A 19,539-nucleotide genomic window follows, 5' to 3' on the forward strand; every position below is an offset into this window, starting at 1 on the left:
TTTATGAGGAGGAGAAATGGAAATGAGATAAAGTGGAAAGCATGTTGGGACAAGTAAAATACGGGAATCAAATGGGAAAGTTTTTACAGACAAAACAGAAATGTAAACATAATTCAATAATAATGGGAGCAAAGATACAACAGTAATTTTTAAAGCCTAGAAAAAAATGAATTAGTAAATATCTATGAAATACTAAAACTAGCACAAATAAAAACCCAAGACTCGAATAGGCCACTAACCATGAAGAACTTTGAACTTTTCCTCCTGTGTGGTCACAACTTCCTCTTAAAAGAAAATAAAGGCCTTAGTTTCGGTAACATCACTAAGAGTTCTAGTAACATTTTTAAGAGCTCTTACACAATGTTTAAGAATGTAACTATTGTGCACACTGGATTCTTGCTTCTCCATTCTTGTGTTAAGGGAAGCCCATTCATGTTTTTATAAGGTCAGTATTCCCTTGGTTCCATACTAGAGAAAGTGCAATGCAAAAATGTATAGTCTAGTTTTATCAAAATATTACAGTACTAGATCTCTATATTAAAAATAACAGGTTTGGCTGGGCCCAGTGGTTCACGCCTATGATCCTATGATAAATTGCTTGAGCTCAGGAGCTGGAGGCCAGCCTGAGCTAGAAAGAGATCCCGTCTTTTACTAAAAATAGAAAAATTAGCCAGCATTGTGACGGGAGCATATAGTCCTAGCTACTGGAAAAGCTGAGGCAAGAGGGTCTTCTGAGCTTAAGAGATCGAGGCTGCTATGAGTGATGATGATGCCATGGCACTCTCCCCAGAGTGACAGAGAGAGACTGTCTCAAAAAAAAAAAACAACAACAAGATTTTACTTCAGAAATGCAAGGCTTTTTAATGTCACAATGTGATTACCCATTTTGACTAAAAAAGGAAATAACACATGAATATACTAAGAGATATAGCAAGAGTATTTGATCACATTTACTACTTATTTATGTTTAAAGAGCTTTTACCTCTAGCAATAGAATATAGCTTACTCAATCAATATTTTACATATACCAAAAACATACACTAAATCACTAAATATCCATTTTAACTGACAAAGTTTGACTCATTCTTTTAAGATGTTGAAAAAGAGAAGCCTGCTATCATCACTATCGGAAGTCTATACCACTCTGATAAGGAAAAAAAAGATATAAAAAGCATAAGAGTAGAAAGTAAAAAGACAGAAAGATTTAATCCATTAAAATGACAAACAGAATCTACTTGCAAACCAAACTAAGAAGAGGATTAAGCAAGATGTTAAATATAAAATAACTTTCTTTCCTCACCAGATATAAAAAAATCTGAAAAAGTTATGGAAAAAACAAAATACCACCATAATACCAACAAAACTATAAATTACACAAGAGTTATGACAGCCAATATTGTATACTTGGATTAATAGATGAAAATAAACTAGGTGCACTGCCTCGGGGGGTTAAATGAGGACGAAAATAATTAAATGTGTAATACTAAGTTACAGTGAGAAAGAATGAACTAGGATGAAAAATAGTAACAATGTATCAAGACACATAAGAAAAAGAAGGAGATGTGTAGCAAAAAGCTCTCTGTGTGATAAAAATGGTTACTAAACAAAAGCATCCCAGTGCATATCTTAAGAGTCAGTATTTGTGGTATAAAGAATTGAAATAGGTAGAAAGGTCAGGGATGGGCTGAGTTAAGCAGAATTTAACCAAGAAACTATAAATATCATAATTCTAATAAGGATCAGTAGATAAGTGGTAACAGAGGGCTACAGAGTTTCATGATTAACTTAATCCACCTTATCTGAGTTTCAAAGAAAAAGGAAAACAAAAATTCTTAGAAACTCTCCCTCAATGTTAATGATCAGAACTCAACAAAGAGCATCACAGCTGATCAAATACCCCATCTTATCATTTAACAGATGAGAGGATTGAACCTCAGAGGGATTCAACCCGTTGTCAAGGTCATGCTTCGTTAATGATCATTCTCCCAGTTCCCAGTTCAGCGCTCTCTTTCCTGCACTGCGTTAACATTTCTGCTTGAGAAAGTTGTGTGTTCCTGTAACGTCTCTAGGAATGGCCCATCCCGTGGTGCCCGCTATGAACTTACACATTCACATTTTCACCTTCATTAAATAAGATTCCCACAGCCAGAGATGAATAGCTGAGTTAGCTGATTGTTTCATTGCCTTGGAGAGGTTTCAGTATCATATAAAACCATACCTGAAAAAGGAATTCATAAGCAAGTGTTTAAAGATTAGCTAACGAAGAAATAGCTGTCTTCACCATGTAAAAGGAAAGAAAAGTTATGTTATATTTTTGAATTGAGTCTTATAGGGACATAGTTTTAGTCTGTGCCTGCTCTTGGCCACACAAAGTCTACTTGCCTAGGAATGGTTTACTTTTTAACACTCCATGTGTCCTGAGGCAAGTACTTGAGACACTAGTTCTCCTTATTACCCATTACAGCTTCCTAATATTTGATTTTATTTATCAAGTTGACTGGACTACAGAGTGCCAAGATATTTGGTCAAATATTCTGTGTATTTCTGAGGGTGTTTTTGGATAAGTTTGATATTTAAATCGATGGACTGAGTAAAACATATTACCCTCCTTCAATCTGATTGGGCTTATCTAATCTGGGGAAAATAAGAATGGAACAAAATGTTGACCCTTCCCCAAATAAAAAGGAATTCCTCCTGTCTGATTGACTTCGAGCTGAAACATCCTTTTTTTCTGGCTTCAGATTCTAATTGAAAATTCAGCCTTTCCTTGGTCTTGAGCTGGCCTATTTGTTCTAGAACTTTAGAAATATCTGATCCCCTATGTCTTCAGTTTGCTGACTATACATCTTAGTCCTTGTGAGGCTGCCTAGGGTGTGAGATAATTCCTTATATATGAAATATTACATATGATAATATATATGTATGTAAATTATGCATATGTTCTATTAGTTCTGTTTTTCTTCAGAAGCTTACTACAGATTCGTAGCCACTATGTCTTACTTTTTTTAAAGAAAGCAAAGCAGAACAAATTATTAATTACTTACTGATTTGCCAGAAGTCATTACTATTAATTTTAATGACAGCTACTATTTATTCAGCACTTAGGCTGTGTCAAGCATTTTTATATAAATGGCATCTTATCAAAGTAACCATTGGTCAAAAGAGAAAACTGAACCTCGGGGCAGTTTTGTAACTTGCCTATCATAAGATGAGTAGTTGGTGATAAAGTCAGGACTTTTAATATAATACATATTTTAATAGTGTTCCGAGAATAATTGCAGGTAGACATAAAAACTCATGTGTAACCATTTCTTACAAGCGTTGGAGAAGGAGTCTCTGGTTGGAAGAATCAGTTTAAAATGGAACTGAATGCATTAAAGAGGGCTCTCAGTGCAATTCTGTTCTGCCGAGATTGCAAAGTAACCTAACTTGGTGTATACAGAGTTGCTGATCTGTGTAAAATGATGCCCTGATGTTTTTATCATCAGCAGGATAATGTAAGACATTTAAAGAGCAATCCTAATGATTAAAAAGGGCCAGGCAACCTCTTTTGTGTCCCAAGGAATGGCATTTATCTAAGATAATATGAAGGAACATAAACTTAAGGTCAAAAGTGAAGTATTCAAGCCAGGGGGATATGTTACCTAAAAAAAAAAAAAAAGAAGAAGAAGAAGAAGAAGAAGAAGAAGAAGAAGAAGAAGAAGAAGAAGAAGAAGAAGAAGAAGAAGAAGAAGAAAGAAAAGAAAAGCTGATTCCATAGCAAACAGAGTTCCACCAAGCACAAAAATAAATGGACGACTTATGAAGAGGGACTGCTGGATGGTGACCGGCAGTCACCTTGGCTCTATGCCTGTGTCCTTCAACTTCCCGTTGTTGGTGCTGGGAAAGGCAGCTGAAGAAATTTGCTGCAGTGAGGAATCACTCGCAGTGTTTGAAAGGCACCGAGTATAGTTCTAGGTAACAAAGACTGTGTATGTTAGTTCAGTCACTTTTGACTCTCTAAGCTTTGAGAAAATGTCTTAAATTTTCTTACCCTCAGTTTTCTCAACAGTAAAATGGGAATAATAAATAATGTTTCTTGATTTCATGTAACTATGTTTGGTTACTATGAATCAATGCATGTAAACTTTTACTACTGTGTTTAAAACTTGTCCTCGTCTATTAACAATAAGTAGTAATAATGTCTATAATACGATGTGCTAAAGGAAACCAGAAAGAAAATAAAATATTGAAATAGAAAAAACTTTTAAAAAATCTTGTGTGATATTGACACTAGCAGTTGTTTTTTGAAATACAGCAGGGGTTGGTGAAGGAATAATTGTGAACCACCTTGTGTGGTATGTAAGTTACAGTGATGTAGCAGGTTATCTCATCTGAATTGTAGAAGAAAATTCCTTATGTTGTGTGTGGATTTAGACACTGATTTCCCCAAGAGGGGGGTTGTAAACTCTTGGCTGATCACCCAAGAGCCAAAGAACATTGTAGAAACTCCCAGATCTATCAAAATAACCATTGGTCAAAAGAGAAAACTGAACCTTGGGGCAGTTTAGTAACTTGCCTATCATAAGATGAGTAGTTAACCCATACTTGGCTAATGAAACAGGTCTGAAAGAACAATTCAGATATGTACTGCTCTGTCTAACAGACTCTGGAATTTGCAGAAGGAGGAGATACATGGCTGCAGGACCATCGAAGTTAATCATCTCAACAAGGGTTTGTGCTGAATTGCATTGCCTAAGTACTAGGATCCAAGGGTCAGATGTAAAAAGTGAGATTCTAAGCTGGGGCTGTGTCACACACCTGCTGTAGTAAGGATGAGGTGAGTGGATCGCTTCAGCTCTGGAGTTGGAACCTACTCAGGCAAGTTAGGGAGACCTTGTAATAGAAAATAATAATAATAATAACAAATGAACACTGGATAAATTTTTCAGCTTGGCTGCAGTCCTTCCATTGAGGAATGACTTCATGCTCCAGAAGTGAGAGACAGCACAGTCAAACAAAAACCACCAAGGGTTTTGGTGGGTTGTGGAATAGGGTGTAGGTGTGACACCGCCCACCCCAGGGGAAGTTCAGGATATTGTAAGACTTTCCCTAGTGGTAAATCCATAGTGGTAGAATAGCCATTTGAGCCACTGTGCCCAGGGCCATCTCAGCTTTCACGTGGATTATTGGAATCTCATCTGGTAAAATCCCCATTTCCTTTTTAAAGCTATCCAAGTTCTGATAGTATGTTGTAGAATGACTATACCAAAGGAAAATGATCTTACCAAGGACACACTAACTGATAGTGTTTAGAGAACAGTCCAAATATAAGGATGTTTAGAGTCTCAGAATTTCAGAAATAGTTGAGTGAAGGGACCTACTGAAAATACAGGGTTTTGCGATGGTCAGAGTATGATTTGGTGCATGTGATTCACAGACTTACATAAATTGATTAATAATCAGCTAAGTGAAACCTATGAACTTTGTACAAATGCTGTAAATATTCAGAGAGACAGAAACTCAATGTGGGATCTCATCTTCAAGGAAGGTTTTACACCAAGTGGTCATTAATTGCTTGGGTAGACTCAAGAGAAGGAAGGAGTGGTTAAAGAGTGGAACTCTGGATGTAGATGAGGAGGTGATCCTTAATCCTGAATCTCTAGAAACCTACCTCTTCCTCTGACCCACTTTTAGGGCCTTTGAACATATGGAAAGCCAAGAGTTGCTGCCCCACAGTAGAATATGTCTCTCTCATCTCCACTGTATCCTATTAAGATGAGAAAAAGATTCTTGCATTACAGTCACTTTTGGGTACACTGAATGTAATATTCTGTCACTAAATAATTGCCTTCTAAGACTTAGATCGCTAGGGTTCTGACCAGACAGAAACACTGGTTCTTAAGATTTTTTTCATTTTTAAAGCATTATAGAAAGTTAATTCATAAGGCTGAATAAATGAAGACATTGAGATTATTTTTAATAATTATAATGTCAAGTCAGTATAAAAGAGCAGGTTATCGTAGGATGATCAGAATTCCTGACTATCAGTACTGTATTTTGATTTATTAATAAATGAAAAAAAACCTTATTTCATCGTTTCTGTAGATAATACAATCTTTCATATTTTCTAGTTCATGATAGTAATATAAGAATGAGGATCAAGAAAAGTTATTATTAATTAAATGGAATCAGATAGAACTCAGTTTTCATCCTAGCTCCACTCTCCATTCTCTGTGTTGTTTTTGACAGTCATCCTAAATATTTCTGCACTCTGATGTTTTAGTATGTTGCTTCTGAGAAAATCACTTGTGAGGAATAAATCACATATCATATTTATAACAACGAGCACTTTGTTAGCATATAGCAATCATTGAACAACTGAGTTAGAACACCTTTGCATTAAACTAATGAATAGGAACTCAGATGAATGACTCTTAGTCTTGCACCGTGTTTTCCTATGTCCATTCAACACAGGAGAGACGTAATGTTCTATCCCTTTTCAATTCAGCTGTCAGAGAATGAACTATTACCATGGCTCCTTGGCTAAAGAGATACTGGGGTCTCATGCTCAAACTATTGGAACTAGAGTTTTCTATACCAGGTGCAGTGTTTACCCCTAACACTTGGGGAAATGTTAAGGTAAAATCTTATATTTACAAGGACAGAAGAGAGAATAATGGAGCAATATGGCAAACTAGAAGCAGCCTGAGTGTCACTTTCAAGGAGAGAATCAAAAGTTGCAGGAGGATGCACAACTATGGGTAGGTCTTCCTGGAAAGAGCATTGTAAATAATCCGAGAAGCTATGAGGGATATTTAGAGTAAAGGAGAAGGTGATGGGATAATCCACGTGGCAAGAACAGGATATACCTGGGGGAGGCATCCATGTGTGGGGGATGCCTGTCACCATGGCCAACCTCCAGGCTGGTCAGGGAGCTGCTTGGAGTCTGTGCAGTGTCAGTGCACTGAAGAGCAGGCACAACAGGGACCTGGTGGTTCCCAGTCCTGTGTCGCTGCAGCAGACATGGTTCTGAGCTCTCAGATCCAGAGCAGTATGTCTACATAGGGTGTGGCTTTGATGAAGCTACCTCCACATTACCCTGGGGTAGCTGGACAAGAAGCAGGGACAGTGGATGACCTCATGTGCATCGTCACTGGAAGCCAAGCATCCCTCCCCCAGAGGGGGTCCAAGCAGAGCAAGTGCCACAAACATCACCTAAGAAGCCCTGCAGTGACTATCTCCCAGGGAGCCTGGGCAAGGGGAGAGCCCCAGCTGTCCAGGGGCCTGACCCTGCAGCTTCACTACCATGACACCCAGCTTCCACCCAGTCCCACTGCTCTAAGCTCATGGGTCCTATACTGCTGCCTAGTACTACAGCCCCAGCTCCAAGGCTCCCCCACTGTTGTCAGGTACCAGGGCACCACCCCTGAGGCTATACTGCCACTGACGGGCTCTGTGGCCCTGGTTCCAAGGGTCCTCTGATGCCAGTGGGCCCCAGCCCTTCCCCCAAGGCTCCAGTACCACTTTCTACCCACAGACTCAGCTCTAAGGCTCCCCTGCTCCTGTCTGACCTGAAAGACCCTCCCTCAAGGCTCCCACCAGCTGCCTAAAGGGAAGTGCCTTCATAGTCCAATGCTCTGCCAATAACACACTCGCTTCATGTTGCCATTACTGGTTGGACCTAGTTGGAGTGAACTCCCACAGTCTGGACGCCCATGAGCACCACTGCCTAGCAGACTTTCCAGAGGCCCCTGTCACCTCTGTGGAGAAGGACTTCCCATCCCCCAACCTGAGCTTCCAGCAGGAGCCTGGGGAATAATCCCAACTCAGCATGAGTGCTGGAGTTCTCCTCAGCCATAAAGAAGAATTAAATCTTGTCTTTTGCATGAACTTGGAGGGCACTGGAGACCATTATCCTAATCAAAGTATCACAGGAATAGAAAAACCAACACTGCATGCATTCTCTAATACTTAGGGGCTAAATGATGAGCACAAAGAAAAGTATAGATGGCTGGAATGCCGGGGGGGGGGGGGAAGGGAGGAGGAGGTGAGTGTAAAAACTTACCGGGTGCAATGAACACTGTTCTGGTGATAGAAACACTAAACCCTGACTTATATTCTACAACGTATCCCTATATCAACAACAGTCGGACCTTTTTATATTTCGAAAAAATCAAAAGAACTAGACAATATTAGACAATGTAATAGCTTTTAGCAGAACTATTCATCAATTTCTTTAATACCATTAATATGGGCACAGTAGAAAAACAGATAGCCTGTTGACATAGACAATAAGACATAACATTTCAATGCCAATTCACCAACTCTTTACCCTTAAAAAGGTAGTCAGAATGTGGGCTTAGATAAAAGTGAGGTGGGGTCTCCAGATGCGACGTTAATACCCTGTGCGTAATGTGAAGCAGGCCTATTTGCTGTCAGAATTGAGCAGCATTTTAAAATAAACTTCACGCTCAATGATGTAGCAATTCACAATTCACCAAGTTTGCTCCACTCTCTCATCATCTGCTCTTTGAAAGGCCTTTTTCATTAGATGAGGAAACTGACCCAATAGTTACAAGTCATGATTACTCTTTGTGTAATTCTTATAACCCCGAAATTCTGTGTGGCAAAGAAAAACAATCAATCTCATTTTTCTGAGAATATCTTTAAATTGGGCACACAAGTGGCAGGTGTATGATGCATGCATATTTTTCATTATTTCCATAATGAAATGATACATTTCAAGCGTCAAAGGTAGGATTAGAGGAGTAGTAATTTAAATGAGTTTCTATGCTGGATTTTTTTTTTCCAAATACATGTTCTAATGCTTCCTTTTGTCTCTGTATTAAGATAACTTGCATGTTACAGTGGAATTTTTGGTATTACGTATTTCTGTCTAAGTGGGATCTTTCCTATAAGAAGGTCTACAAAATGTCCTTTGCCTCCGTGACCACACTGTGTCTTTTAAAGGGGCTTCTCACTGAACTGAAATGGCTCTAGGGTATAGCTAGAGCTAGAAAGTATTGGATTTGGAAAAGAACTCCAGCCCATAATATCAAATAACTTGCGTTTTAGGTAGTGTGCTCCAACTCTACAACATTAAGCTGCTGCCTCTGGGTTCTCACCTTTTTGTCAACAAGTATATAATTAGAATATTTTCTTCAGTCTAGTGAAGTGTGGAGAAAACAAGTGCTTTAACCAGGAGTTTAGTTTAAAGCACCCAGAAGTGCTTTAACCAGGAGTACTGAGGTAAAGGTTGGATGGGAAATGACAATGGGATTAGACTACTATGCAGACACCTGCAGCTGTTGTAACTTTTATACTTATTATATTTATATATATTATTATATATATAATATATATATTATTACATATATTATATATATATATTTATGTTATATTTAACCAGGAGTTCTGAGGTAAAGGTTGGATGGGAAATGACAATGGGATTAGAGTACTAGGCAGACACCTGCAACTGTTGTAACTTTTATACTATTTAGTTTTGCCACATTTTTTAGGGGATATTAAGATTTTCTTTGACCTACTGGGAAGTCAGGAAGTCAGGCGATATTGTTACAAAGTTTACCTGCTCTTTGATAATTCTGTGTCGTTGGGAATTGGGAATGTCAATTTACGAATCATGGATTCAAATTGTCAATCTCAAATAAGAATTACCATATGCAAAACCAAGAACCATTTCATATTTGATCTAACAACCCCTAAAGCTATGCCTACCACATAGCATATGTTAAGTAAGTTTCTGTATGAATAAATGAATTGTGGGTCAATCTACAGATAATTTAATTAATATGTGAAGAGATGAACAAGCTGTTTTGGCAGGTTGTGGAGATTATAAAAGAAAACTTTACGTAAAAGTGTGCATCCTAAATAAGGAAGTGTTATATCTGCGCAGAACATTTCAAAACTTAAATGGCTCTAAATCATCAGAAAAGATGCACAGTATTAAGCCGTATGCTACCTCAGTGTGATGCAAAAAGACTTACCGTAGTCAGCTCGGTCCCTGTAGCTCAGTGGTTAGGCGTCAGCCACATACACCAGGGCTAGTGGATTCAAACCCGGCCTGGGCCTGCTAAACAACAATGACAACTACACGAGAAAAATAGCCGGGTGCTGTGGCAAGTGCCTGTAGTCCCAGCTACTTGGGAGGATGAGGCAAGGGAATCTCTTAAGCCCCCAAATTTGAGGTTGCTGTGAGTTAAAATGCCACAGCACTTTACTGAGGGCAAGAAATAAATAAATGACTCAAAAATAAATAAATAAACAAATATTAGGCAAAGACCTGGCGTTGTCCCTGATGCCTGGACGCAATACAGCCTCTCTATCTTCCTAATTTCCAGCCGATATTCAGGGCGTCCCAGATATCTCAGTCCTCATGGCTCTATGTTTTCTTTGAGATCCTATTGTAAATTTTGGCCAACACCATTTTGTGTTGAAATGTCCTTTATTTCAGGATGTGAGTACTTCTTTGGAAAACCCCTCCAAATGCATAATTCATTTAGCTTCTAAAAAGAGCCGAGTGTGTCCTTTTGGGAGCCTTGACTGATAATGTCTGGGGCGTATCTATCTTGCTCTGCTTTTCTAATATAGGTCAGGAAGGCTGAGAGGAAAGACTGAGCCGGAAACACAGAAGGAAGACATGCCTCGGAGAAAGAGATTCGACACAGTTGAATCTCGGCTCAGCCACCTCCTACCTATACTTGGAAAAAGTATTTCTTTCTCTTAAGTTTTCTCTTCTCATTTCTAAATAATGCATACTCATGGAGGTCTGAATAACCAAGAAGGTGTGCGTGGAACTCAGCACATGCCAGAAACCTGAAATGGATGTGTTCCCTTTCCTTATTCGTGTGTCGATTACTTTCGTTTCTCTAAACCTCATCCATTTGTCCACAATGCAAATACTTGCTAAGCTCATCCTATACAGTTGGCAGTGTTCTAGGTACCATTTAAGATTCAGTGACGGACTAGAAAAAAGTCTGTTGATGGACCTGAAAGTTAAGTGGGGGTTGCTAAGTATGTAAATATCTTAGTATGGTATAAAGCCTAAAAAATAAATGGTAAGCAGAGACACAAATTATACGACCGTTTAGAAGGCTCTTTTCCAATATATATCTGAACTATTTGTATTATCCATAGTCTTTTAACGAGCAATCATACTTAAAGAAATAATTCATAACACATATAAAACCTGTCAACAAAAATAATCATCATAGCAGAGCACAGAACATTTGATAAAAACATTAATCAAAGGCGGGTGTGGTGGCTCACACCTGTAATCCCAGCACTCTTTGAGGCCCAGGTGGGCGGAGAGTCTGAGCTCACAAGTTCAAGACCAGTCTCAGCCAGAGCGAGACCTCATCTCTAAAAATAGCTGGGCATTATGGTGGGTGCCTGTAGTCCCAGCTACTCAGGAGGTTGAGGCAAGAGAATTGCTTGAGCCCAAGTGTTTGAGGTTGCTCTGAGCTGTGATGCCACAGCACCCTACCAAGGGTGACAAAGTGAGACTCAAAACAAAACAAAACAAAAAAAATTAATTGCTATACATTAGAGACTTGTTTAAATATTCTATGATGTATTCTTAGTAAGGAATACTATACAGTACTTTTAAAGCATGCCATTATAGGATTATGTCATGACGTATATAATATCGAATCTATTTTATAATATTATACTATTATACATCAAAACACAAACATTTGTGTATATGTGTAAATATGTATATATAAAATATATAGATATGTATACATATATTTATATATACATACATATGTACATATATAAAAAATATATGTAGATGCCCACACCTCACCAACACACACACCAACAATAGGAAAAATTATTGAGAGTAGACACAGTACAACATACTATTTCTATGTGTTGAGAATATAATTTTCCCCATTTTATTTTTTCTTATCTGCATTTTCAAAGTTTTATTAAAAGGATTAAATTTATATTAAAATAAGGGGAAAAATCTTAAAGTATGCCCTTTACAGTAAAACCTATCCCAGGTCCTGGAACATGATTGTTTTAGTAACATGCATATTTGTTCTTCAACATGGAAACCCCTATGTCATTTGGATTCCTTGGGAGAAAAGCTAACAGGACACATTAGTCTATTGACATGAACTTTGCTTTAGGAATCATCTAGAAAAAAACATGGGAAAATGATGCGTTATTTGATAAATTTTCAGGCAACTGGTTACTTCTAGTTTTATCTGGTATCATAATACCCAATACTCAGTGGTCCTGGATAGTGCCAGGTATCATTATAGTGCTTTTGGACCATGGGAGGTTTTCTTTTGAGTCCTTCAAGGGGCAGGATTGGAGGATCTTATAAATTCTGAGTGTTCTTATGGGTCCATATAGTGGCAATCCAAGGTTGGATGACATGAGAAGGGGTTGAGATTTATTATTATGAAAATGATACAGAAACCCTCTTCCCTCCCAGTGAAGAATAAACACATTTATTATATTACACTAGAGAAAGTAGGAAATATCTGTATCCTATTATAAGGTCAAGGTCTTTGGTCTTCCGTGGGCTATGGCAGCCCATGTTTCTATCACTGTTCATCAGAATATCATTCTAAGTAATAATAATATAAAATGCTTGGAAAGATCACGAGTATCATTTTGGTAGTGAAATGAGATTTTAAAAATTCATTGCATGGGGATAACTGGTCTCCTAGCAAATAACCTTCATACTCTCATAGTTTACACTATTATGGTGAATGCTCTCCACAGGGATAATTTGTTTGCATCAATAAAGAACCCACAATTCTCATCTGAACCCCTTCTCTTACAAAGAGGAGTTTAAAAGCAGCATAGGTTGTATCTCCATGTTCAGAGTGAAACAGAAAACCAAGCAGACAACTCAAGGAAAACTTTTAGTTTGAAAGAATTTGAAATAGAATTGAGGGACAAGGATGAAAGGACACATATAAGAACAAGAAAATCAGCATAAGGGTAACAAGTGTACGAGAGGTGAGTGTTGCTACATTTGCCTCAGGTGAGACATGTTTATTTTTGGTTAAGACATGGTGAGAGTTATGACGGTTACCAAGACATCTCAACCTTACAATACGTATCTAATGAAAAGCAGGGAAGTTAACACTGATTATGTTAAGAGATTTTACTTTGAATGCTTGATCTAGGGAATATAAAGGACATGTATATTTATCAGAGATCTATTTATGTATTAGGCATTGAGCTACAAAATATCAAGGTAAATCCTTCCATCTACAGGTGAAGGCAGGGTACGATGTGTCTAACACTTTGTCTAAAACTTTCAAATAATTGGGAGTACCTACTGTGCATTAAGCAGTGAGTCAGGTCTCCATATTGCCATTCAGTTGGGGGAAATAGGTTCAACTATGAAGGTGCAATATGGGATGAGCAAGTAGGAAAAGGAACTGATTTTTTTTTACAATGAAATGTGTGATAAACAGTCTTAGTAGTCCACAGCTGATGTCTGAGGTCATGTAGAAGCACTGGGTATACATGAGTCATAATCACTAATACAATGATGAAACAAAGCACGAGGATCAGAATGATGACATTTTAAAGCTGATAATAAATTTGAAGATGAGCCAATATTACTTCCTAAAACAAAAAGTGATCTTCTAAATGGTGTCAGCAGTGGACAATCTAAGATAAGAACCTAAAGGGTGAAGAGGCAAGCCCCCAGTCCACCCTCCATAATGTATAAGTATAGATTAATGTAATGGAGTATTTAATGATTCGCTAATTATAGTATGTCTAGATTTGTTAATAAGTAGTGTTCACTTTGGATTAAACCATTGTTCTATGTGATTAGGATAAACTAGAAGAAGAAAAATTAAAAATGGAGGCAAAATCTCTCCCAACATGTATTTTTAAGGAAAAATATTATATAAATATATAATGCTAAAGAAATGATATGTTTAATGCTAAATAAAAAGAAATAAGTCAAAAAGCACAGAATGGGTGGAGGAGGAGGCAAGGTGTCTTGTCCCTGATAGTTTTGGATGGGGTGACCTTTGAAAGTCTGACTGAAAAGGTGGTATTTGAGTAAAGATCTGAGGAGATGAGGAAATCACACAAATATCTGGGAGAAAATGCATTTTAGTTATAGAGAACCAGAAGAACAAATTGTTCAAACAGGAGTGGTCCCACTCATTGTATTTGAGTAACGCCAAGGAGGAGGGCAATAGGAAATATAGCCTGACAATTAAAAGGGCTGGGGAGATAATATAATATTAGGGATCAGGCTGTGACTCTGATGTCATTGGAGACTTTTGAGGAGAGGCTTGACATGCTCTGACAGGAGAGCTCTGAACAAACTGTTGAGGGCAAGAACAGGGCAAGTTGGAGGCAGAAGGGCCAGTAAGAGGTGCTTTAATGATCCACATACGGAGGGCTTGGACTAGTGTTCAGTCTCACCAACAGTGAGTGAGAGTTCTTTTCTCCATGCCAACATCAGTTGCTTTGAGACTTTATGATGTGAGCCATTCTAACTGGGGTTAGGTGATATCTCAACATAGTTTTGATTTTCACTTCACTTACGAATAGAGATGTTGAACATTCTTTCATGTATTTGTCTGTCTTTGTTAGAAAAGTTTTTGTTCTTGTCTTTTGCCCACATTTTTTTTTTTTTATTGCTGGGGATTCATTGAGGGTAGAAGATGTGTGTCACACACTGAGACCCCACTCCCCTTCCCTCTCTCTGCTCTTCTTTTCCCCCCACTCCCTCCCTCCTTCTCTTTCTCTCTGCTCTCCCCTTTCCCCATCCCCCACTGTGTCATTAATTGTCCTCATATCAAATTTGAATACATAGGATTCATGCCTCTTCATTCTTGTGATGCTTTACTAAGAATAATGTGTTCTGCTTCCATCCAGGTTGATACAAATACTGTAAAGTCTCCATTTTTTTTTAAATTGCTGAATAGTATTCCATGGTATACATGTACCACAGCTTATTAATCCATTCCTGGGTTGGGGGGCATTTAGGCTGTTTCCATATTTTGCGATTGTAAATTGAGCTGTGATGAACAGTCTAGTGCAAATGTCCTTATGATAAAAAGACAGTTTTTTTTTTTTCCTTCTGAATTGATGCCCAGTAATGGGATTGCAGGATCAAATGGAAGGTCTAGCTCAAGTTCTTTGAGGTTTCTCCATACTTCCCTCCAAAAAGGTTGTATTAGTTTGCAAGCCCACCAGCAGTGTAAAAGTGTTCTTTCTCTCCATATCCATGCCAACATGTGCAGTTTTAAGGTTTTGTGATGTGGGCCATTCTCACTGGGGATATCTAGATGATATCTCAGGATGGTTTTGGTTTGCATTTCTTTAATAATTAGGGATGATGAACATTTTTAAATGTTTGTTAGTCATTCTTCTGTCTTCTTTCAAGGAGGTTCTATTCATCTCTCTTGCCCAATGATATAAGGGATTAGCTCTTTTATTGGGTGTTTGGCTGTTCAAAAGTGTTTTAATTTGATCAGATCCCATTTATTTATTTATCTTGTTGCTATGATTTCTTCTGGGATCTCCTTAATGAATTCTTTGCCTAGGCCAATATCTATAAGAAGTTTTCAACATTTTCTTCTAGAATTCTTATAGGTTCCTGCCTTAAGTCTAGTCTTTTATCCATCTTGAGTTAATTTCTATGAGTGGTGAGGGGTGTGGATCCTGTTTTAGTCTTTTACATATTGCTATCCAGTTTTCATAGCACCATTTATTGAGCAGGGATTCCCCAGTGTATGTTTTTGTCTGTTTTGTCCAAAATTAGATAAGAATATGAGGATGATTTCATCTCTGGTTCTTTGTTCTATACATAGTTGTAGGTCTCTGTTTTTAGACCAGGATCATGCTGCTTTGGTTACTTTAGCCTTGTAGTACAGCTTAAAGTCTGATCCTGCTTTGTTATTATGCAAGGTTGCTTTGGAAATTTAGAGACTTTGCTGATTCCGTATGAAGTGTAGAACTATTTTTTCTAGATCTTCAAAAAGTGGTGTTGATATTTTAATGGACTCACCTGAGAAACTGGTTCATCAAGAGAAGCTGAGTTACTTTAAACCAACTATAGCAAAGGAGAACACCACTTGGAAGGGGTCTTTGTACTGTCTACAAAGGGGAACTTTGCAAAGGATATTACAGAGTTTTTGACTCTTGCCTTGAACTTTTAAAGAGGGATCTTTTAAAAGGGCTTCTGGTTGAAAATGGGAAAAGTTAATATAATAATTATAACTGACAGACACAAAGCTGTGTAATTAATGGAGTACTTAGAATTCCTAAGAATCCTTAGTTTAAAGCTACCAGTTTAAAGTCTTTTTGTGATTAAAGGATTGGTGTATGTCTCAAATAAAGACAGAGAGATCCAAGAACAAGCACTCAGGGGTTCCAGCACTGAGGAAGATGGCAACAGTACCTGATAAAGTCTTTCCATTGAAGATTCAGAATAATTTTCTCTGAGATCTCTTGCAAAAGATGAAGTCTCTGGGTTTAAAATAAAGAAGAAATTCCAGGAAAGGAACCTTTAGAAGACAAGCTGCTTATACGGGTTGATAAGGAGACTGAGTACATCACAGGAGTCCTTTGTAAGAGTTACTTATATCACCATGTAAGAAGGCAGTGTCTAGAAATACTGAAAATACTCCCAGATGGCTAGAATTCTTAGTTCACACACAGAGAGGAGACACAATTGCAAAAGAGTTGTCACTATCATCATTAAGACTGTAGGCAACACTTTGGGCCAAGGAAGTTCCAAGTTTTCTGAAAGCTTGAGTAATTTAAACTGCCAGGATTTTATTATTGTTGTTTTGTATTTCTTTGGAGATGAAATTCACATAACCTAAAATTAACTATTTTAAAGTTTAAAATGTAATGGCACTTAATACGTCTATAACGTACAAAGATCACCTCTATCAAGTTCAAAATATGTTCATCACTGCCAAAAGAAACCTTGGTCTGATTAAGCAGTTGCCTCTCATTTTCCCCATTCCCAGTTTTTGGAACCCACTAATCTGCTTTGTGTCTCTATGGCTTTACCCATTCCATATATTTCATATAAATGGAATCATACAAAGTATGACTGTATTTTATTAGCTTCTTTCATTTTTTATTAAAGAAAGAAGGTTCACCCACATTGTTTCATTCCTTCCTAAAAGTCAATACTATTCTATTGTAATAAATACCACATTTTATTTAGCCAGCTAGCCACTGACGGCTATTTGGGTTGTTTACACCTTTTGGCTTTTTTTTTTTTTTTTTTTCTTGAGACAGAGTCTCACTCTGTTACCCTGGGTAGAGTGCCATGATGACATAGCTCACAGGAACCTCAAACTCTTGGGCTCAAGAGATCTCTTGCCTCAGCCTCCCGAGCAGCTGGGACTATAGATGCCTGCCACAATGCCTGCCTAGCTTTTTCTGGTTTGTAGAGATGGGTCTCTCTCTTGCTTTGTCTGGTCTCCAACTCCTGAGCTCAAGGAATGTACCCGCCTCAACCTCCCGGAGTACTAGGATCACAGACATGCACCACCACACCTGGCTCCTTTGGGCTGTGTAAACAGAGCAGTTACAAACACTTGTGTACACATATGAATACCTATTTTAAAATTATCTGTGGTATATACTAGTTATTTTAACTTATAGAATTTTATCCTTTTACCTCACCTTCATATTGAATGTAATATGGGCAGCAGAGTTTCAAATGAGAGGAAGTACTTTAACAGTAGCCTAAAAAGATAGTTTGTGCCCAGGTGGAAAAAAAATGTCAGGCAATCCTTTTTCTATTAAAGCTGTGGATTTCCAATGAGAAAAGCTTTGCTCTACCCCAAGAATAGACATAAAATAACGGGAACAGATCCATAATCTATTTCTACTGTCACTATATGAAATCCACTTGGAGAGAATAAAAGCAGTATCAAGACTTTGGTATTACGTTATGGCAGCCTAAAAAGACTATTACACACACACACACACACACAATCTTGGGCTGCATTACAATGTTTTTTGTCAACAGCAGACCATATATATAATGGTGATCCCATAAGATTATAATATGTACTTTACCATACTTTTCTTATGTTTAGATATGTTTATGTACATAAATAATTACCAATGTGTTACAATTATCAGCATAGGAACTTTACAGATTTATAACTTAGGAGTTATGTGCAGCGTCCATAGAGCCTAAGCGTGTGATAGGCTGTGACATATAGGTTTACATACTTGTACTCAGTGTCAGTCACATAAACTATAAAACCACCTAAGGATACATTTCTTAGAACCTATCTCTGTCATTAAGTTTAAATAGATGATCTATTTACCAAGTTTAACTTTAGAATTAGGACATAATTAGTTTTATCAATATACCAAAAAAACCCAATACATGTGTTATATCCAATTTTCCATTTTAATAGACCATAACAATTCTGATAAATAAAAGGACAGGTCATATTCACAATCATAATGATTTATATCAGTTACCATCTTTAAATCATGAAAAACTAAACTCAAGTCATGTACTAATCAAAGAACCATGCTAACCCAATTTTTGTATTTTGGTTTTTAAACTAAATTAAATCATTCCAATAGGTTCAATTAAATTATCATCAGGGAACTATCATCAAAGAATTAACACAACCAGTTTTTAATGTAATTTCTATTCATAAACCAGATTTTTGAAAGAGTCTTAAATTAATATCCAAAATGTTAAGTCTCTAGCTTTCTTTTTATTCAGTAGTTAGACATAGAGGTCATTATTGAAAACCATAATCAAACATTTTCTTCTTTGTTAAGAATTTTTGGCAAAAAGTTATCACTCTAAAAGGTTAATTATCTTCCTTCTTCAGGGAAAGGAGATGAGTTAAATGTAAAAAAGCACATCTTATCCCACATACCCAAAAGAAAGAGTTTCTCTAGCTCATTTTAATAATAACCCAGGCTATTGAATATTCCACCAAGGCCTACAATTAAAAAGATGGCGCTTATTAATTCCTGACATATGGAAATCAAAGAGGGTGGACTTAAAAATTTAAAAAGTGATCGTTCTTTTGGCAGACAGGACAGTGTACCTTCTTACAAGTTTTTTTTTTTTTTTAATTTTTGTTCTAAAGTAATACTCAAATGGGTAATCTTATTCATATTAAAGTTTTCTAAAACTTCCCAGCAGCATTCCAAGTTGACCTTAATGAAATGATGCCAGTTATAGAAATAGGCACAGATTAAAACTTGGAAGAAGGTATGTTTGTTCTAAAGGGTTATGAATGAAAGAGATCAGAAGACCCCAGGAAAACCGAACCTGTATTTCCAGAGTGAGGCAAAAGATCAGTCGTCACCAACCACTGGGCAGATGAACCACAGCTCCAATCACGTGAGAGTATATAAAGCAGTTCTTGAAGAACCCCAAAATGAAAAGTCTTTATGTCATTTTGTAAAGATTAACTCAAGTCAGTTTGTGCAATGAGGGTGACATCCTGAAAAGACCATCTGAGATCACAAGTATTCAATGTCTGCTAGTGAGGTGGATTTATAGGACCTCCCTCTGGCTGCGACCTTACCTTA

The sequence above is a fragment of the Otolemur garnettii genome, unplaced genomic scaffold, assembly GCF_000181295.1.
Source record: "Otolemur garnettii isolate 467f Iridium unplaced genomic scaffold, OtoGar3 scaffold00001, whole genome shotgun sequence".
Classification (NCBI taxonomy): Eukaryota; Metazoa; Chordata; class Mammalia; order Primates; family Galagidae; genus Otolemur; species Otolemur garnettii.